General features: G+C 35.7%; 1 protein-coding gene across 1 annotated transcript in view; it reads right to left on the minus strand.

The window, feature by feature from the left end:
* The window catches only part of VWDE (von Willebrand factor D and EGF domains), a 104,741-nt gene extending 81,537 nt beyond the window's left edge, over nt 1-23,204 (minus strand). The window contains exon 1 of the mRNA XM_045494944.1: nt 23,026-23,204. The gene's annotated coding sequence lies outside the window, so the exon portion shown is untranslated. The remainder of the gene's footprint in view (nt 1-23,025) is intronic.
* Between the last annotated feature and the right edge of the window lie 235 nt (nt 23,205-23,439).

Genomic DNA, 23,439 nt, shown 5'->3' on the forward strand with positions numbered 1-23,439 from the left:
AGGGAGTTGGAAAAGGTGTATATTATCCCTTTCAATAGCCATTCATATACATAAGTAATAGTTTGGATCAGAAGTATATATTATAAAATGCCTTTATAACCGAAATGTCTGCCTAGTAAACGTCATGATTATACTTGAATGTTATTTAGATTCTTCTATAAGACTTAAATAAAACGTTGTAGCAGGTGGGCAAGCTATGTAACATTTCTATTTTTGTTTATATGATTTATGATTACCATCCCTTTCTAAATCATGAAGCATTTTGAGCCTCACAATTATAACTTGTAACATGTAATTAAATTCTGTAACTACAGAGGAAACATTTGATAATATTGGAGAAGGAATTTCATTATTTAGGAAATGGATAGTTTGATTTATGAACAAAATCTAATAAATGTCAGTAAATTTAGTTTTTGCCCAACTGTCCCACTGACCCTAATCCAATCTGAAATAAGCCAGGATTTTATAAAATACAAAATGATTTTTTTTACCATAGCTCTATTGAGATGCACTTTATATAATATTCACCTGTTTTTACTGTATAAAACATAACCGCGCATCACCACAGTCTAATTTCTGAACATTTCCATAACTCTAAAGATAAACCTCATCTCAACTTGTGGTTGTTCTCCATTCAAACCTCAAATTTTAAGCAACAACAAATCTCCTTTCTGTTTCTATACATTTGCCTTTTTTTGGGACATTCTATAAAAATGGAGCATATGTGTACTTTTGTAACTGGGTTCTTTCACTTTTTGAGATTATCTATGTTGTAGTTTTATCAGCACTTTATTCCTTTTTATTGACAAATGATATTCCATTGTATGGATATAGTCTATTTTGGGTAGCCATCAATTGACATTTTGGGTTGTTTCCACTTTTTGGTCATTGCAAATAATGCTGCCATGAACATTTGAGTGTAAGTCTGTGTGGGTACCTATATACTCACTATTTTAGGTGGAGTTGTAGGAATGGAATTGCTGGGTCATATGATGAATCTATGTTTCATTTTAAAGAAATTTCCATATTGTTCTCCAGATAAGCTTGTTTTAAGAGCAAAAGCAAATTTGTAATCACATGTGTGTTCTCAGCTTATCTATGTTTTTCTCCAAAATAAAAATCCTTCAGAGATTGATCAAAAAATTAAGTCTCTTGGCTTTTTACATAACTTAACTTTGAAACGTTACTGGTAAAATTGTTATAATACCTTAAGTCATGATTTAAAAAACAAAACCAATTACTTAAAAAATGTCAAAGCATTTTATTTGATATTAGGTGGGGTAAAGTAAAACCTCGCAAAGATTTATTCATATAAAATTGGGATGACAAGTTTTGAAGTCAATCTCCGAAAGATTCTCAGGTTCTTATATTGCCAATATTTCTAAAATTTTTAGTTTTTTTCATGAGTGGTTTGTTTATCAGCAACCCTTTGAGATTTCAATTAGACTGAAATTTAGATTTCAATTTCAATTAGAATGCTGAAAATGTTAGAAGAAAAAAATTAAGTTTCTGGATTTCCTGACATTTTAGGTAATGGGAAATTAAATTTTATGCATACATATGAATTCTCATGACACGGGAAAAAAGAACAAATGTTATTATATTAGACCAAATTTGATTCAAAATTGGGATCTGATACTTTCTTTTTTTAATTTTTCTAAAATTTATTTATTGAGAGAAAGAGAGAGAGAGAGAGAGAGAGAGAGAGAAAGCATGAGAGAGGGGCAGAAAGAGAGGGAGAGAGAGAAAAATCTGAAGCAGGCTCTGCACTGTGAGCATGGAGCCTGACATGGGGCTCAAACCCACGAACAGTGAGATCATGACCTGAACTGAAACCAAAAGTCAGATACTTAACCGACTGAGCCACCCAGGTGCCCCAAGATCTGACACTTTAAAAGCTGTAGGGCTTTGGGCAAGTTTTTTGATAGATCATAAAATGTATTTCTTGATTTGTGAAGTGAGGCTCATAACCCCAAGACTTCCTAGACAGAGAGGGCTCCAATAATTTCTAATTGACGGCTACATTCGCCCCACAACTTCCTCATGGTTTGCATTTGGTGACTTGGTTGCAGCTGATTGGACCAGCGATCCCTGCTTAAGGGACCTGACATCACAAGTCTGTCCAGTGAAAATCTCCATGTCACTGCCAATTCTCTGAACCCATCATGTCCACACCTTTAGACAACTGAAATTCTCGACACGGGAAGTCAGCTACCAGGACTCCATTGCTCAGAGAGCTAGTGCATCATACTGAGAAGGCAGAACAAGGTGAGGCATGGTGAAGACCTCAGATTCTTGGATGAGAATGCTTCATTTGGAAAACTGTCTTGCCAATTCCCATCTAGGCAAGTCTGGATAAGATACTTATCTTTTCCTCTGTTTCTTTATCTATAAAATGGACTTAATAATAAGAGTATTTGCCTAATAAAGTTATTCTGTGGATTAAACCAAACAATATATGAGGAATGTTAGCACGTAAGGGGTATTGAACATGCTCTACAAATGGCTGAGGCTCTTGTTATTGTTAATATTGTCATTTCTCATGTAGTCTATCAATGCAACCCCATTACCTTAGCACATCTAGTCACTGCAGCCTGAAGAAGATAAAATTACAGGAAATTGTCAGGGAACTTAGAGTCTGCCTATGGCCTTCATAAATCCTCACTCTCTCCATCCTATTTTGCTCCTATGCTACATTTTTATAATTTAGTCGATACAAAACCTCTAGTAAATTTTTCTGAGCTTGAAGGCTGGGCAAGAGTCCCTTTCCTACCATGTGCTCCTGTGACTACTTTGTTACAGTAATGCCTGGATTTAAATGTGACCTTAAGCGTGTTACTTAAACTAGCTGGAAAATGGAAATAATATTGTTGTGTTTATCACTGTGATGGTATAAACATTAAATAAATTGCAAGTATATATTTACATATAATATTTAGCATAATTCCTGTCAAATACTAAATAATTGACAGAGCTACTCTGTGTATATTTCTATGTTATTTATAAGCATGATTACTGAAATATCCTATTCAGTATTTTGTGGAGTAAATGTACCAATCAGAATAGGAAATCTAAGTGGAGAGGGACAATGTCTTGGCCATCACTTAATGTTAGCAAACTTTTGTAATGACTTAGTCCCAACTGACCTGGAACCACTCTGCTCTACGGGTGCTGCCCAGATTTTGCCTAGATTTGGCACACTTTTTCTGTAAAGGGACAGATAGTAAATATTTTCAGACAATATGGTCTCTGTTGACACTACTTCCCCATCACTGTAGAGTGAAAACAGTCGTAGATGATACGTAAATTGTCGGGTATGGCTGTGTTACAGTAAAACTTTATCCCCCAAAACACACTGCAATCAGATTTGAGCTGATTGCAGATAGTTCGCAGATCGCTCACAGTTAGAAGATTATATGTATTGTTATCTACTCGCCTTGCACATAGTGAATTTCTTTCTTCCTTAATTTTTAAATATATGATCTTGCTTTTTGTTTTCTTGGAGCATTTTAAGCCTACCTTAGAATTTCTATATTTTCTTACTTTATACTAATAAAAATAGTAAAAAAAAAAAAGATATTCTAGTTATATCTGAATAAAAGTTACCTATTTTAGAACTGGAAAAGTCATCAAGATCAATGATTTTTAAGCTTATTTTAAGACAATTTGTCAAAAAAAAAAAAAGTATGTATCAAAGGCTTTGATTAAAGATGGAATGGAAGTCTTGAAGCCCTACCCAGAAGCTCTCCAAGGATAGTTTGGGAACCATGGCTTGAAGTCAGGGTACACACCCAGAATTCCACAGAGGCAGAGCGGGAGAGATAAATACGTGACAGTGGTTCAGTGCAAGACAAGTGGGGGAGGCAGGAGTAGGGCATGAAGTATGCATTGATTATAGAAGCAGCAGCTGCTAACACCAGCTGATTGTTGTACTAACAGAATTTGGATCTGTTTTGCTGGATAAACTCTTTTTTCTAAAAAGTCAAATATTTTTTGCTCAGGATCAAGGTTCTCATTTTATGGGTAAGAATATGGAAGATCAGAAATCATGACTCGGGTAAAGCTGCCATACATTCTTTGACTTCAGTGTCCAAATGCATTTTGCACTAACACTTTGTGATTTGGGAAGAGAACTGGGCTGATCATGTAGTAGGTAAGAGCAGACTTTGCAGCTGGGCAGATTTGTTCTAGAAAGCCCAGCTCTGGATCCTATGATATCTCATTCTTCATTTGTAACATAAAGGGATAAGTGCATATTTCCCAGGGTCATAGTGAGGGTTAAATGGGATAGTGAGTGCAAAGCACTGAATCCCATTTCTGGCATACAGGAAGCACTTGATTAAAGGCGCTAGTATTAAAATTTAGAAGGTAGTGAAATTTTTGATGAGTTAGTGTGAAAATATAGGTCTAATTCATTGGTTAAGTGTAACTATGCCCATATACACATTTTTATCTTTCTGAGTCAATAGAATAAATGTCTCTAAAAATTATTACACAATCAGAATTGCTTAGTTATGTTAATTTTCTTTTTTTTAAAGCTTCTCGCATTAAAAGTTTTTAATGTTATTTTTATTTTTGAGAAAGAAAGAGACAGAGCATGAGCAGAGGAGGGGCAGAGAGAGAGGGAGACACAGATTCTGAAGCAGGTTCCAGTCTCTGAGCTGTCAGCACAGAGCTGGATGCAGGGCTTGACCCTACTAACCACGAGATCATGACCTGAACTGAATTTGGACACTTAACTGACTGAGCCACCCAGGCTCCCCTAGCTACATTAGTTTTTAATAAAGAAAGCAACTGCAACAAGGTGAGTGCTTTTGGAAGCTCCCAAAGGGGGATGGAAAGAGACTCCAGGCCTCCACATACGTAACATTGACAATTCACGTGCACCCAAAGTAGTTCAGGGGAACCTGTCAAGTGTCAGTGAAAAATGAAGTATCTCAGTTTCATGTTTAATGTTGTAATGCTTAATCTAGATGAGAAAGGGACTACACCTCAAAATAAGCAGACACATGACTATATTTCACCACAAAAGGAGACTGAAAAAAACTCATGTTGAGGGAACATATGGCTTCTTGTAAATTATGTCATGTTGAACAATGGTTTTAATGAGAGACTTCCAATAAAATAAATGCCTTTGAAAAGACCTCTTTCTTCCCCTTTAACTACCAAAGAAAATCCCCAGTCTTGCTTCAGGGAACTGAATTTCCTGTTTGTTATTTCTTAGAGCTACAAGCTGTTTTTATTGAATGGCAATTCCAACTTCAGGCAGTAATGAAAAAGGCATATACCACCAAAGCACTGTAATAAAAGGATTTTGTAGATGATAGAAGACATTATCTGAATTAAATAAAGGTTTCAAAAAACAAATCACCATGTTCATGTTTCATTTCCTAAAATCAAGTATATAGCTCACCATTAGAAGCAGGATATAAAACAAGAAGACCCCCAGGAGTCCTTGGCAGAACATTCTCTTTTTACGGTACTCTTTAAACCTAATTATTTAAACAGTGATCAGCTCGCTTAAATAAATTATCATGACCTATTCATAATCATAATCACTCGAAACAATAGAACAGAGTAAGTATCAAACCAACAGCACAGTTGTGTTTTATAATCTAGTTGTACGAAAAATTCCTAAGAAATCAAAATAGTAATATTTATTACATTTTTCATTTAAATAAATTCTTACATTGGCTGTGATTTCTTGGGTACTGTAGCAGAAACGGATATGAATAATACCTGGGCCACTTAAAAAGAGTGATAAAGCTGTGCCCATCAAGTAGCAGGTCTGGAAACAAATGACACTGTGATGTTGTTAAGTAAGGAAGGATTTAATGGAGGAACTGGATGCTCCTGAAATCATTTCAAAGGCTGAGAAAAAGACTCCAGTCTGGGTCCCAGGAATCTGGCAGCACAAAGATCTGCCCTGATAAGGTGACTTGTACCTCTGCCATTGTCAGAAATGTGAGTAATCAAAAGGATACCTTGGAAATACCAACTTTAAGGACCCATTGCCTTCTAAACAAAGGAGCACAAACACTCCTCCAAATAGCCAAAATGTTGACAAATGGAAAATGGAACTCTGACCACTAGGCTTACTATAATGCCCCTAAACACTCAAGAAACTGAAGATGGGGCACCAGAATTAAGCACTGCTACAGAAAAGCTGTTTGGGAGGTCCTTTGAAGGTAAAACTGTTTTTGAGACATGATGTTTTCCCCAGGGTTGGCTCAGCGCCTGAGACATCACAGGCAATACAAACACGCCTAATTAAATTAGTTCTAGCAAAACTATTAATTGTATTGATGTGGAATGGAAGGTCAAGATTCTTAGTGGACAAAATTATACAGCAGGCTCATGAGGAAAATTCAGAATAAGGCTCAAACCTGGGCTCCAGTGCTCAGAGCAGCCTGTTGAGAGGTTGAGAGGTCTGGCTTCAGATGCGTGACTACCTACCTACATACACACTAAACTTGCTTTGTCTTCTCAGTTAAGTTGTCCCCTTCAAATACTTAATAGAAAATCTACATTTATGTATGTGGTCTTTGCAAACTGGCATTGTCTCTAGGCCCTGTTAGGCCTAGAAAATATTCAGTAATTGAATATATTTTCAAGAATCTGTTATTTTTTTTAAGTTACAGTATAGTCACTTCCAAACCACACTTTCTGAGCATGAGACCATTCAGAATACAGATTTTTTTTTTTTTACTGACTACCTAGTCATGTAAAATTTCAATTATAGTTTAAGTAAGTGGCAAATCAATAAATTAAATTAAAATATAATACTTGGAATGTCTAATTCTAGAGAGTTTAATTAGAGCTAGACTGCACATGAATATATGAAAAATTATTTAAGTGTATATAAAACTATGATCTTCTTTGTGGATATGAAGCAACATTTTTTAAAGTCAGCCCTCTAAAATAACCTAAAAATGTGTTCTGGGTAGTTAAATATACTAAAATTATAAGGGAAATTCTTCAAAAGAATGGAGAGTGACTCTACTCATGAACTTGTGTTGTGTAATTATACAGAATTACTTATAAATATATTATGAAGTAATAATCTTAAAAACAAAGGAGAAATAATATTAAATACATAAGAGAATTTGAGAAGCAAGAAGTAGGACATTTCAAATATTTGGGGAAATAGTTTTTAAGCTTATTTAAGATGAAGAGTAATTTATTCATGGTTAATTGCTTGTGACAATGACTATGGTTGAAGGAGGTGTGGGAGTTCTGGAGTCCTACCCACTACCTATGCAGAGAGCAGTTTGGAAAACATGACATAAGGGCAGGATAGATACTCAGATGTCGACACAGGCAGTGAACGAAATGTAAATGGGTGACTTCTGTTCAGTGCAAGGTAATGAAAAGTGGTAGGAATTAGGAAGTCAAAAGTGCATTGCCAATTTAAAGGGAGCAGCGCATCCCAACCAGCTGTTGCACTGAGGGAATGTGGCCCTATTTTGCAAGATGGCTTGTTTTTTCAAGAAAAACTAAAAATATTTTCTTTTTACTCTTTTCTTTATGTTATTTATAGTATTTTAATTTTTGACCTGCAATTAATTTTAAAAATTAGACACAACAAAGAACAGCTTTTGAGTCAGCTGCCAGTTAGCAATTTGTACTCAAGAGGGTATAGATAACAGAATGGAGAGTCAGAAATCTTCATGACTTGGGGCTCCTGGGCAGCTCAGTTGGTTGAGTGTCTGACTCTTGATCTCAGCTCAGGTCATGATCTCGCGGTTCATGACACTGAGCTCTGCATCAGGCTCTGTGCTGACAGCATGGAGCCTGCTTGGGATTTTTTTTCTGTCTCCCTCTCTCTCTCTCTCCTCCCTCCTCTCTGCCTCTTCCCAATTCACTCACTCTCAGTCTCTAAATAAATAAACAAACAAACATTAAAAAAAGATAAATCTTCTTGACTTGAGTAAGTCTGGCATATAGTCCTATGACCTCAGGATCCAAATGATAGTTCAAGAACACATTATTTTTTATGAGAAGAGGTTTGAACTAATCCTGCAGCAGTTAAGAGCATGGATTTTGTAACTGGACAGAACTTTCCACAATTCCAGCTCTGGATTCTATTGTGCCTCAGTTTGCCTATTTCTAACATAATGTTTATAAATGCGTACTTCACAGGGCTGTGGTGACAACGAAATGGGATAGTAAGTGGAGAGCATTATCCCCACCCCTGTATACAGTAGTCACTTGATAAACTGAGCTATTACTAAATTCTAGATAGAAATAAAAAATTGAGTGTGAGTCAGTGAGAAAAGAGAAACTACAGATCTAATCAGCTTCACTGGGTAAGCATGAACAGAAATATACCTGTTTTTCCCTTGGGTCTAAAGGATAAATTTCTCCAGAACTTACTGCATAGATCAGAAATATATGATCATGTATTCTTTTGCAATAAAACAAACACCTACCCTTGGGGCGCCTGGGTGGCGCAGTCGGTTAAGCGTCCGACTTCAGCCAGGTCACGATCTCGCGGTCCGTGAGTTCGAGCCCCGCGTCAGGCTCTGGGCTGACGGCTCAGAGCCTGGAGCCTGTTTCCGATTCTGTGTCTCCCTCTCTCTCTGCCCCTCCCCCGTTCATGCTCTGTCTCTCTCTGTCCCAAAAATAAATAAACGTTGAAAAAAAAATTAAAAAAAAACAAACACCTACCCATAGGTTTATGTGGATCTTTCTAAAAAGAGATGTGATGAGACTACAGTTCACCACACAGATAACGTTGAACATTCAAGTACACCAAAGTCATACGTGAGAACCCATCTAGCAGGTAACAAATGACATATTGAATGTCTCAGCTTCACTCTTCCTATTCAACACCTGTTTAATGCAGAGCAAGAGGAAACTGCAGTTCAAAATGAGCAAGCAAATGAATGTAATACTCTACAAGAGTATTAAAAAAATATTGAGGAAACATGGTACTTATTATAAATAATATCATTGAACAGGGCTTTAATTATAGATTTTCAATGAAATGAAGCATTTGAATAGACCTCTTTCTTCCCCTTTACCTACCAAAGAAAACTCCCAGAACTCCATAAAGGCACTAATACATAGGCTGACTACATGTCTTATATTAACTAGTGTTAGTTTTTATTTATTATATTATATTAAGTACTATTAGTTCATATTAATTGAATGTTCCATGTTCCATTATAGTACATTATTTCATATTAATTTTTGAAAATTATCATCAAATAAATAAAAAATACAATGTATGATCTATTCTGTATGCTGAATTTTACATGAAGACTTTCTGGAAAGGAACCTTGTGTTTTGGGGGGTTTTATTTTAGATTTTATTTTTTAAGTAATCTCTACACCCAATGTGGGGCTTGAACTCACAACCCTGAGATCAAGAGTCACAAGCTCTTCCAACTGAGCCAGCCAGGCGCCCCAGGAACCTTATATTTTATCAAAATTTTTTTACAAGAGTCTAAAATAGAGTACAGCAAGAAAGTCTCAAAGTGCCCTCCTGTTCTTTATCTAACTCTTTCCTGAAAGGTATCTTGCTATGCTGATTCTTATTTGATGATGTTGTTAACTTCCTTCCTTGGCCCATTGTTCTTACTTTCTGTGTGTTGGTAATATTTTTGCATTATCCATCAATTCTCATGGTTTATCTATTTTTCTTGTGCACTGAATTACAAATGTGTTTCTCTAGTCCTGACTTTTTGCCTGAGCTTCGGTTTCATATAATCAGAATCTGCCTCCAACATGACCAAGACTTAGCTCATTTATAATGTATGCATTCGTCATGGTCTGGGCTGTGTGTAACTAACTCCTCAGTCTCAGCTCCACATACTTCTTGCTTCTCACTTCAACACCTGGTTCAGTAAAACTGAACTCTGTTATAATCTGAAGTACATTTGTTTTTATCTAGTGGCATTGAGACTTTACCTGTTTCGAGTTTCACCACCCACTAAGCTCTACGCTCCTTGAGGAGCAAAGCCTTATTATTCACCTTTGAAATCCCAATGCCTAACTTAGTATTTAATACTTATGATAAAAACATTGTCGAATTGAATAGGACCAACTAAAATGTATCTACTTCAAACCTACATCTGACATTCACAGCTCCATTGCCTACTGGAAGTTTCCTGGGGTATCCTAAAGGAAAAGTGCAATACTCTATTCTATCCATAGGTGGTATAATACTCTACTCTACTCATAAAATTAAGGAAACAAAGGTGTAAATGGGCTTTAGGTACAATTGAGCACAAAGATTAAATTTATAATTTTTAAACTAAAAATTAAGTCTACCCTAAGACTTAATTATATAAAGACTTTAAATTATATTTACATCTATTACATACATATAACTATAATTATATTTAAGACTTTATATATATAATTTAAGTCTATTTTATATATAAAATAGTAACTGTATAAACTTTCATTTGCTGCAAATTGTAAGCAAGGAGAAAAGAAGACAGTCTATTAAAGTGGGAGCTCTTTGAAGTGAAGTTTTTCTGTCTTAAATAGTCAAGATACCTAGGGTTACCTACAACATTTCATTGTCTTAGATTTTCCAGCCTTTTCATTTTCATATAAACTTTGTGCTAGTTTTACCCAGACCATGTGATGGTCTTTCCCCACAACGGTTAAGGAAAAATAAAAGTTCAGTACAGACAGCTCAAATCCCTCTTTTTAAAAAAAATCACATTCTGTGGGTAATGTATAACAAGGATACACAGCATTAGATGTGAAAAGTTGACTTTTTTTCATGCTGATATAATTATTTTAATGTAAACACAATTTCTCTCTAGATCTAATTTATAGGAATAAACATTATTTATTTAGCTATGACCTTAAAGTAGCAAGTGGCTTATTAAATGAAATGTTATAGTACGAAATCATTAAAAACCAAAATTGTTTATTACTAAAGTTATCAAATAATATGGCACTCACATTTTATCTGGGGTTTCCAGTTTATCAAGGCTTACTGAAAATACCTGTTTTTGTAAAAATCTTCCTACATGGTTAAAAGAAATTTTTTCTAGTCCTCAAAATTATTATTTCCCAAATAAGAAAATTTTTTGTCACAGCCTGGAGCCTGCTTCGGATTCTCTGTCTCCCTTTCTCTCTGGTCCTTTCCCCTTGCACTGTCTTTCCCTCTGTCTCAAAAATAAATAAACATTAAAAATTAAAAAAAAATCACAACCAAAAGTTCCACAAGATTTTACCTTTGCTTTCTTTCTTAGGTAAACCAATTTTACCATGTTTTATATGTCATTCTGTATACTCACATACACTTAAAATCACATATACTCAGACACACACACACACACACATTTATAGGCACAAGGGAGGCTTGGGGGTTACTAGTTTTGTTTTTACAAACTGAGGTTATGCTGTTTCAGCTATGCAACTTGTGTTCTTCCTGAAAACATATGCTGTGCATTCCTCCATGTCCATATGTATAGATCTAACTCTAATTTTAATAGCCACATGGTGAACACATCACAGTATATTCAACATTCCTCTTTCCATGAATAATCAAGTTGATTTCAGCATTTGATGCTCCCTACCCAAAATGCTGTCATAAAAATCTCTTCCAGATACACTTAATGTGGACTTTTTATATCTCTGGAATTTATATTTAAATGAGGAAGTGCTCACTCAAGGGTATATTTACAATTTTTGTCTCATTTTGTCAATGAATTCCTCAGAAAGCAATAATAATTTGTACTTCAAACAATGCATGAGAGTTGCCCTTCTTCACATTCATGGCAGCATCAGATAGTATACTTTTTAACTTTTGTCAACTTTTTAACTTTTACATTATCAATTAATGATAATATCCCATTGTTGCTTAAATTTGTACATTCTCAATCACTGGAGAAGATGAGCATCTTTTCATATTTATGCATCATTTAGATTTATTAATCTATTATTTCTTTAATGTTAACTCTTTTTTATAATGCGTTGTCTTTTCTTATCAATTTTAATACCTATAGGAATATTACTGATATTCAATTTTTTTGTATTGTCCTTCAATTTTCCACATATGAGGCAATTTTTTTCCTTCCTTCTCTCATTTGTTCTTGAATATTAAAACTTTAAATATCAGAGGACACAAAGACTGACACAATTCAGGCTATTATGGTGGAAAATATTACTACCTTTCTGAGTGTACTTCATTTACACTTTGTAGGTAGTTCATTTAGCCCAGGATATGCAGTCAACTCCATTTATACTCTATGAGGGAAAAAGAAGGTTTAGGAGAGAAAATAGACAAAGTGGGTATAACAACTCACAAAGAATACCCTAGACTACTAATTTATATTTCCATATTTTTGTTGATTTATACATATATTAAAGTGTATAAATCTTAAATGTACAGTTTGATAAACTTTTACAAATAAAACATGCCTGTGTAACTGCCACTAAGTTTCAAATGTAGAACATTTCAAATGTAGAAAAGATAGAACATTATCACATCCCAGGAGCCTCCCTCATGCCTCCTCTCAATCACTACCCTGCCAAAATAAAGCACTATTCTGATTTCTCTAAATATAGATTAGTTTTGGCCTGTTTTGAATTTTATTCAAATGGAATCATTCAGTATGTACTCTCTTCAGTCTTGCTACTCTCATTTAACATCATATTGGTGAGATTTACCAATGTATTGACAGAAGTTCATTAGATTAGAAATCCATGTGTGAATAAACCACAACTTAATTATTCTTCTGATGACTGGAATTTGGGTTGTTTCTCACAATCTTTGCTTAATTAAAGTATTATGTCATTTACACTGAATGAAATTTCTTATCTTTTTTTTTAAATCTCCCAAATTACTATTTGTTTTATGGTTTTCCTCATCTCTTTGTTGTCCCTTTTTTCCCTCCTTTTCTTTCTTTTGGAATAATGAAGTTATTTTTCAATATGACATCTCCTTTGTTTATAGTTACATATTCTTTTACTATTACTTTATAGGTTATCCTAGAGATAAAACGTTCTCTTTTCTTTTTTTTTTCCTTCCCTTCCTTCCTTCCTTGCTTCCTGTCTCTCTCTCTCTCTCTCTCTCTCTCTCTCTCTCTCTCTCTCTTTTTCTGACAAAATAAGAATACATTGTTATTTTTTAATGTGGCTTAAATACAGATTTTCCTCTCTCCTGGGTAAAAGATTAGCTGTGTGCTAAAATAACAGAACTACCACATATGTGACTATGACAAATAAAACCAGCTACAAAAATTAGAAATGAAAGATGTCTGCTTTCCTTAAAATGTCTAAAATGATAAAAGATAGTTTAAATAACAAACAACTTTGAAAAAGATAAAATGTTTTCAAGTCCACTGATACAGATGAAATACACTTTACTTGGAATCCACCATTTTCAATGATGGCAGAATAGGACATTATTTGTTCCATTCTATTATTACAATAGGGCATCTTTTTAAATAATAGCTTGTATTTGTAACTTATCAGCAATAATACAGTCAATATTTTTGGCTATATGCCAATGGAAGGAAGAAGAAGTAAAAAAAAAATCCTCTAAGACAGTAACCTAGAAATCACAAATAACTCCTCTGGAATGCACTGTATTATTCTGACTTTAAAATGTAGCAGAGGGGCGCCTGGGTGGCGCAGTCGGTTGGGCATCCGACTTCAGCCAGGTCACGATCTCGCGGTCCGTGAGTTCGAGCCCCGCGTCAGGCTCTGGGCTGATGGCTCAGAGCCTGGAGCCTGTTTCTGATTCTGTGTCTCCCTCTCTCTCTGCCCCTCCCCCGTTCATGCTCTGTCTCTCTCTGTCCCAAAAATAAATAAACGTTGAAAAAAAAAAATGTAGCAGAAAATGTACCTACCTAAAAAAAAAAAAAATCTGCAACTGATGAAATCATAGAAATATGTGTCCTCTAATACAACATGGCAGAAAGCTCCCTAACTTTATATGGGATGTACTATCCCTTAATCAGAACTGGAAAAGTTAAGTGTCCTTTACCTGGTCAACTTAAAGGAGAGGGGTCCTCACTTTAAACTATGCTGACACAGTGCTCTCCCCAGCAGCCACGTCTACTCTGTTCAAAAATATTATCAAGTTTGTGATTTCTGGTCTCCAGGAAAGACAAGGATGATTGTGAAAATCAATTACCATTATAGGAGACGCCTGACATAGCAATAAAAACCAGGTCACAAACTGTTTCTGCCAAAAACCACTTGCAGAAACCTGGTTAAAATCACTAAGTGGATCACCTTTATTCAAAAGCAAAACTATTATACCTTTAAAAAACATACAGTTGGATTAAGCCTGAACTTCCAGCCTGTGAAAAGAGGCTATCAAGCTAGTGTGAAACGCAGAGAATGCCACTGACCTCAGCAGAGGACCCTGAGGAAAAGAAACATTGTTAAACAAGTGGGAAGCCTCTCAGGCTCTCAAGGCTTCTGAAGCCCAGCACAAGAGGGTTACACGTGAAATTCTAATACAATGGTGCTGGTGGACATGGGGTTCTCTTAAAGAATAATATGAAACTAGATGAAAGTAGATACCAGAATTGCATCTATTCTTATGCTTTCATGTAGCAGATAAGACAAGGAAAAGGTCACAGTCTAAGTGGAGCCTAGTTCTAGCAATTTTAACATGGCGTACAGTATTAACATACCCCTCACACTTACTTTAAAAGAATATCTGCACTGAAATAAGAAAGCAGATGTAAAAGAAGTAACAAAGCACCAGGAATTCTAGTGCTACAGAGAAGAGGATGGGAGAACAGGAAGCTTCATGACTTGAGTAAGGCACAGTTGGGTAGCATAAGTTCTGTGACTTCTTGTCCTGGAGTCACAGTTTTGGGTTCTGTTTGGGTCTCAGCTTCCTTATTCATAAGAGAAGGAAGTAAACTGTGTTTCATAGTCTTGTGATGAGAATTAGGTGAGGTGACTAATGGGATGCACTGAGCCCCATTTCTTACATACGTTAATCACAATAAATAAAGGTATTAATAAATTTTAGATCCAATGAAAATTGGATGTAAGTTAGTGAATACAGAGAAAGTACAGGCCACACTACCTCACTGGGTAAGTATGACTGTGGACATGTATTTTTTTTTTTTTTTACCAGCACTTAAAAGGCAATATTACTTAATTATATAAACCATATTAACTAATATTAATTATATTTGCTACATTAACTACTATTAGTCAATATTGAATGCACATCCTATTAAAATACATTATTATACATTAATTTTGCATTCTGAAGTTATCTTCAAATAAATAAAAGTATAATCCACGATTTATTTTTTTTTTTTTTTAATTTTTTTTTTCAACGTTTATTTATTTTTGGGACAGAGAGAGACAGAGCATGAACGGGGGAGGGGCAGAGAGAGAGGGAGACGCAGAATCGGAAACAGGCTCCAGGCTCTGAGCCATCAGCCCAGAGCCCGACTCGGGGCTCGAACTCCCGGACCGCGAGATCGTGACCTGGCTGAAGTCGGACGCTCAACCAACTGCGCCACCCAGGCGCCCCTCCACGATTTATTTTTTATGCAGCTTTTTGCATAAAGATTTTCTGGAAAGAAACCTTACATTTTTTTTCTATCTTCTTAAAAGGATTCTGTAACACAAGATCCTCTGGAAATGCCCTTGGTGTATTCTATTTTTTCCTTACCAAAACTATTTCCCACAAGATTTCTTGCTTCTCTCCTGACTCTTAATCAGTGGTGTAGTCAACTTCCTCCCTTGGCCCATTTTTCTTCTCACTTCGCCTGTTTGCCATTCTTTTTTTAAATGTTTATTTATTTTTGAGAGAGAGTGGGGTGGGGGAGGGGCAGAGAGAGAGGGAGAGGATCCCAAGCAGGCTCCACACTGTCGGCATGTTGGTCTCTATCCCATCAACCATGAGATCATGACCTGAGCTAAAATCAAGAGTCAGATGCTCAACCAACTGATCCCCCCAAGGTGCCCTGACTGTTTACTGTTCTTACATGACCCATGTACAGTAGTAGCTTATCTACTGTTCTCATCCACTGACTCACAAATGTGTTTCTCTAATCCTGACATTTTGCCTGAGCTTCAGATTGATATAATCGACATCTGCTCCCAAAATGACCAAGACAAAACTCAGCTATAACACACATTTCTCAGCGTCCATCACTCACACTTCCTGCTTCACACACATTATGAAAACTGATCTCTGCTCTTGTCACAAGCACATTTGCTTTTGTCTCATGGAGTTGAAATTTTCTCTCTCGAGATTTATCTTACACACTAGGCTACAAGCTCCTGGTGATCAGAGCCTTTTTTAATTAATCTTTGAAAGTCCAGTACCTAACTCAGTATTTAATATCAATAACAGAATCATTGTTGACCTGAATTACAATATCCTGGTAAAAACTGTAATTCTTTATTCTTATCAATCTAAGGAAGCAAGCTGCTAAAATGAGGGAGGAATGGTTTAAATGTGCCTTAGATATAACTTACCGCACAGGTTAAAATAATTTTTTATATAAAACTTAGTCTTTATGTGAACAGAAGCTGAATAAGCTTTTATTTACCACAAGTATTAAGCAAAAAGAAGAGCTCAAACTCGGAGCTCTCTAAAGTGTGTTTCTCTTATTACTCAGGATCCCAAAATCACCTACAAAACCTCATTATCTCGCTCTTTCCAAGGCTGCCTTTTAGTATAAACTCAGAGCCAGTATCAGTGCCCATACGTGATCAGAAGAGGTTTCCCAAACTTTTAATTCATTGGAGAGTTAAAATCCCTGCTTTTACCACACTATCTAGATAATCTATAATAAGAATACACAGCATTTGGATAAGTAAAAAGCTGACTTTTTTCCCTGACATTGAGCAAATATAATTAATATAGCTATTAATTATATTTATAATTTTATTATATTTAATATAAATATTAATTATAATTCTACTATAATTAAATATAAATATAATATAAATATATAATCAAATATAATACTCATTATATTTAATATAAATACTGCATTTACATTAAATTTATTTGAATAGTTTATTATTAATAAATAGTTAATTAATTTAATAATTTATATTAAATATAATTAATATAAATGTCATATTTTTGGCCTAAGAATCCATTTTAACACAATGAATCAGTGTCTATATAGATATGATCATAAAGTAGTAAAGTGATTCACGAAATATCATATCATCAACTTCTTAAAGACCACAGTTGTTCTTCACTAAAGTTATCAAAGACAATATTGTATCCACATTACATCTGGGTTTCCTAATTTACCAACTTCCTGAAAACACCATTTGTTTTGTGAAACAAAACAAAACCAATTCTTACATCATTTAAAATGATCTGGTCTTTAAAATGATTGCTTACCAAATAAGAAATTTCTGTTACCCTGCAAACAGTTAAGCTCGGGGGATTAGTGTGTCATGGGCAGTGGATATTTCCTTACAAAAAAAATCTATGTGTAGGCTTTCTTCTTTGATGGTACCTGAGCAAAATTGTGAATGTGGTTAAATTTATTTTGGTAACTGATCTCTATCCCCTGACAGACGAAACAAAACGGATAACCTTCTCTTTGGCCAGCCCTGAAGGCTTTATCTTTATTGCAAATAGCTTTTTCTTGAGTATTCATCAATTAATTTCTAACAAAATATACAAATACAGATTATGTACTCTGAAATATTTGTATCATAAGATGTCTCTATGAAAACAAAAATACCACAGGATTTTATCTTTCTTTTATTTTTTAGGTAATCCATTAGTACCATGTCTTCTACATATTCATACACTCTCATAGAAGCCACACACACACACACACACACACACACAGGCACATGAGAAAAACTTTTGGGAGTTTCTATTTTTGTTTCTACAAAATTGACATCACACTATAGTTATCTATGCAAACTGTTTTCTCCACTAAAACATATAATATCCATTCCTCCATGTGCTTACACAATATTCCACATTGTGGACCTATCACAGCCTATTCAATATTCCTTTCTCAATGGATAATGAAACTGATTTCAGTTTTTAGATGCTCCCTCACGCAAAATGCTGCCATATAGATCTCTTACAAATACCACTTTATGGGCATTTTAGGCTGTGCTACTATATATACACACACATGCAGAAAGATTAGAAAGGGATTCATACAAAGGATTGGCTCACTCAATTATGAGTCTGGGAAGTTGCACAATCTGTAGGCTACAAGATGAAGGCCTAGAAAAGCTGGTGGTATAGTTTCAGTCCATAGTCAAGGGTGGGAGAACCAGGAGGACCCATGTCCCAGGGCAGAAGATACGGTGGTATCATTAGGTATATATTACTCATTTTACAGATGCAGATACTGAAACTCTGGGAGGGTATGACATACCCAAGGAATAACATTTTGTAGGTGCCAGACCTAACAACACAACACAGAACTTCTGGCTCCTAACTCAGCACTTTCCACAATACCACATTGTGCTACCATTTAAAATAAAACCAAACAAACTTTCTTGTTGGCCTACACTAATAATTTATATTTTTATAAACATTTCTATTAAGTATACATAAAGAATATAAATTTTAAATGTACAGCTGGATGATTTTTTTCAAGGTAAACATACCTGTATTACCACCACCTGGTTCAAATTTATAACATGATCACCTCCCAGAAGCCTCCCTTATGATCCTGCCAAAGCTAAATTGCTCTTCTGATTTCTTTCCCTGTTTGTTATTTATTTTGTGATTTTGAACACTATACACATGAAAGTGTTCATTATGTATGTACTTCTGCATTGTTTCTCTCAACATTATATTGGTAAACTTTATCCATTCTAATGCATTACAGCATAGAATTTCATCATGTGAACTGACCATAATTTAAGTGTCTATTATTTTATTGACGGGTAAGTAGGCTACTGTCTGACAATCTTTTTCTCATAATTGGAATATTTATACCATTTACATATAATGAAACTACTGACACTTTTTTATTTAAATCTATCAAATTGGTATTTGTTTGCTAATTTTTTGTCTTATATTTTTTCCTAATTTTTCTTTCCACCATCAGAACCAGGAAGCTATCCTTCAAGACATTTTCCCCTGAGTTACTAAAGTAAGTTCTCACTTCTCATTGATTTATTAACACCTCAGTTACATGTAATATGAGCCTAATTGTTATTGTCAAATCTACTTTATATTCAAAGTAATGTATGGAAGTAGATTCTTGTATTAACCAAGTCACAAATAACCATATTCTTACTTTTGATTTATTTTCATTACAATTGTAGTCCATAAAGAATCTTGATGCTTATTCTTTTCGTTAAGCCCACAAACCAACAATGTTTAAAGAAATCTCACTATAAGAAATCCACACAACCTAGAGAGTAAGGCAGCTAAGTAGAAAAACAACACTTACTAAAGGTGAAGATCAAGGATAATGGTGGAGTTTTAGAATAACAGTAATAAGATGGTGATAAGCATTCTTTTTGTCTAAAGGTAGACTGGCTAACCTAATTTAGCCTGCAAAAATCCATATATATCATTTGTTTTGCTCAAATTGGATTGGGCACATCCTGGATAGTTACAAGATTTGGTAAATTAACCATTTTAATCATTTAATCAGTCAACAACCATTTACTGAAACTACTGGGTTCCTATGATTCTAGCCCCTCCCCATCATCAACACACTATATGAATTTGAGATGTTTCTTATATCTAAAATTGTCCCAGTTTCTTTCCAGTTCCTATTCCATTTAAATCTGTAAATAGGCTCTATCATGATATAATGCTAACAGCAGCAACAACAGCAACACAAATTAAAACTCCGAAACCATCAATATCAAAATTTTCAATAGTCACATGTATCATTTTGCTTTCTTCACTTAGATATACACTGGCCTGAAAACAGAGTACTTGGAGAATTTGCATTGCTTTGCTTTTTCCCAATTCATGTATAATTTCCTCCGGAACTAACATACAACAGGTGCTTATACACAAGTTGAATTAATAAATGCATTTTGTTGGTTTAGTTATTCATGAAGACATGAATGCAAACTCTGAATGTACAAAACAGAATACCATGAAGAAATCATAAAGAAAAAAGTGTATCAAACATACTGCTACCTACAAAAACAAGTAAGTTCAAAACCAAAACCACTGTCACTTTGTTCTGATAAGACCAGTTAAGATTCTTCAGTTAAGTTTGAGAAAAACTTACATATCAAAAACTTCATGATATATAACATAAATTTAAAAAGTTCAAAGTCTGCTTTAAGTTTTAGGAAACTCTATTTAAAATGATATAAATAAATGAATGCCAAAGTAAAATTCCTTTGCAGCATTAAATATACTCCACTTTTCATCATATAATACAGTACAAAGTACAACTCTCTTTGATAACTGTAGTTATCAAAAAAAATCCCAATATGGAATACAACAAAAGTAGCTCTTTAAATATATATTCTATTATCAATGGCACCCAAGTGTAAACATAAGAGATTGGAAATGAAAGAAAACACTTTTGTTGTTGATAGTACAAAATCATCTAGAATATTTTTAAGATGAACAAAAAGACTCATTTGCCACATAATATTTTGTGCTAATTCCACTCATTTTCTGATGTAAAGCATCAGATCTTGGATATTTTCACTTCACCTTTGCTGTGGTGGGTGTGTACAAGAGAGGAGAAAAACAGATGAAGATTACTTTCAAATCTCTGTTAGTTCTGCCTATGTTTGAATAAATTCCAAAGTAGTATTGGTTCGTAAACTAAGAGACTGTGATGATTGCAAATACTTAATAATGTCATATATTCTTGTTGGGCTATCTGTTCAAAAAACCCATGAGAAACACACAAAAAGGAAAGGACACTATTACCCCCTTACATGTGGACAAACAAAATCTTAAGTGAACATACATAAGAGAATGTTCCCCAGTGCTTCCTGTATGTCTACAGAATATGTCTCACAATTAGAAATATGTTAACTATTTTAACAAAATCCTCATCTTTTGACTTATAGTTAATTCCTCTCTACAGCTTCTCCTGCAGAACAGATGTAAAATAGCTTAGTCCCCATACAAATGTTTTCGTATGGTCTGAGTTGGGATTTCAATGAAAACTGACTCTATTTTATTTCATTTTGATATTAAAATGCAATATCAGCTGTAATTCTATGATAATATTCTAGTAAAGAAACTATGACAATATGAAAAGGCATTGGCTCCATTATTGCTTGCATATACCATGCAACTAAGGTGTTCTCTAATGTCACGTCTCAAAGATAAATCTTCTATATTTCTGATGCTAGTGAGTTGGGTTTTTTTAAGTTTATTTATTTACTTTTGAAAGAGAGAGAGAGAGAGCTCTCATGTATGCCGGGGAAGGGCAGAGACAGAGGGAGAGAGAGAGGATCCCAAGCAGGCTCCACATTATCAGTGTGCAGCCCAACGCAGAGCTTGAACTCACGATCTGTGAGATCATGACTTGAGCTGAAATCAAGAGATGGAAGCTTAATCGACTGAACCACCCAGGCGCCCCTGGTCCTAGCGACTTGTAAATGACTCAACCATGCTTCAACTGAAACTATATTCCAGTTTAATAAAGATTAATTATTTTAATGGCCTTATAGTGCTTACTAAATATGAAAGATATTCCATAAACATTCCTTTCCTCTCACTTCCCCTTATGTCTCTACTCGATTAAACAAAAGGGTATTATCCACTTCACTTTTATAGGAGCTTAGAACCTGGTAAGTGATAACATTTGTCCTAGAGAGATGTCGTTACTATTTATGTGAAGGCTGATAACGAGATGTAGTTAGAGTAAAAATTGAAATACCTTTCCTTATTAAATTTTGGTCAAGTTTTTAAAAAAAATATTTCATCTAAACAAAATTAATGCACAATTTACTATATTATATGCATGTATTTTTAAAAGATGTGCATGAACACATGGTAAATCCCTGGTACATTTGCAAAAAGGAGGCACCAACCAATGATACCTGGAACACTGAACCCCGTGACAATGCTTGCCTGAAGTAGAGAGACGACAAGGCTACTGAAGGCTCAAAAAAGGATATGTGGTCTTCAGTAAAAATATTACAAATTTTGAAGTCTCTTGCCTTTTTAAAGGTTGGTCAAGCATTTCCTTACAAAATATTTTGTGTATTTACAGTAAATACATATTTTACATATTACATAAATCCACTTGTAAACATTCTTTTTGAAGACATGGTATTTCTGCTGGAGAAAAATGGAAAGCACTTACACTCAGGTGTGTTATTTTTGGACATACCTAATAAATTGAGTCTAATGCTCATGTTTAAATCGTGTGGTGGGTGAGATAATAGCTCCCCATTTTTACAAATCCAACCAGCCAAAATAAAACGGACGAAATTCAGTACGACATAAAAAGACAAAATCCTAAACGGCTATTAAGTCTTCCACGTGACCTTTTTAAAGTTGTAGAGAGTTGTACGTCCCATATATGACAGATGTAGTTTTTGTGAAACATAAGGGTATTTGGAAGATAAGAAAAAAAGTACGTTTCCTTTAATATTCCTGTCTGTGTAAGTATTGAACAGTACCCGGGATGGCTAATGAATACTGTTCCTGTTTTAACAGCACTGTGTATTAAGCTACGCTTTCTTTGCCTAAATTAAAGCAGTTGGGGGCCTAGAGTCTTCCCTCAACGGAGATCTAATTTACAGCAGTAGCAAAAGGGATCCTAACAGACTCAGCGTCTGATTCTCCTGTTTGCTAAGCACAATTTCCTGCCGCTAGGATGCCTTCAGAACCGAGTTGAAGTTTCTCAAAGATGCTTAAAGAGATTTTAAGGAGCGAGGATATCAGCGGGTAGAATGCAGGCCCGCGAGCAGGACACAACTGCGGCCAGTACGCACAGGGAAACTAAAACCACCGGGAGCAAAGTGACCACGGCAAAGGCAGGGGAGGGGCCGGGTGAAGGCGGGTCACGACCAACCACAACACCCCGCCGTACATTAAGATGCCCCGTGACACTCGTCCTGTCACCTGACAGGCCCCCACGTCCACACCACCCGAAGGCGTGCGCCCCACTCAGCCCCCTACCTCTCCGACCTTGCTCATGACCTGGCCCAGGTTCAGCCACTCACTGCTGCGGCGGTGGGCGGACTTCCCAGCTGTTCCTGCTACGTTTTGGGTGGGACGCGGGTCCCGGCTCGCGCCTCTGCCACCCTTTGGCGCGGAGAGCTACGTCCACCTGCGCGGGGTCCTGCGTGGTTCCTGCCCAGGAGGTCACGCAGGTGGGGGAGCGGCGCAGCCCGCAGCGCGCGCGCCAATCCCTCCTGCTGTTTCCCGCCCTCGCATCCCCCTGGGCGCGCGCAACCCGAGGGAAGGCTCGCCCGTGGGGCTTGGCACGCGCATCTCGCCAAGCGCAGTTGTTTGAGGAGGGCGTAGTAGTTCTAGAAACTGCAGAGAGGAACTTCCAATTGATGTGGCCCCGGATGGTTCCGTTGGAAGGGG

The sequence above is a fragment of the Leopardus geoffroyi genome, chromosome A2 (genome assembly GCF_018350155.1).
Source record: "Leopardus geoffroyi isolate Oge1 chromosome A2, O.geoffroyi_Oge1_pat1.0, whole genome shotgun sequence".
Classification (NCBI taxonomy): domain Eukaryota; kingdom Metazoa; phylum Chordata; class Mammalia; order Carnivora; family Felidae; genus Leopardus; species Leopardus geoffroyi.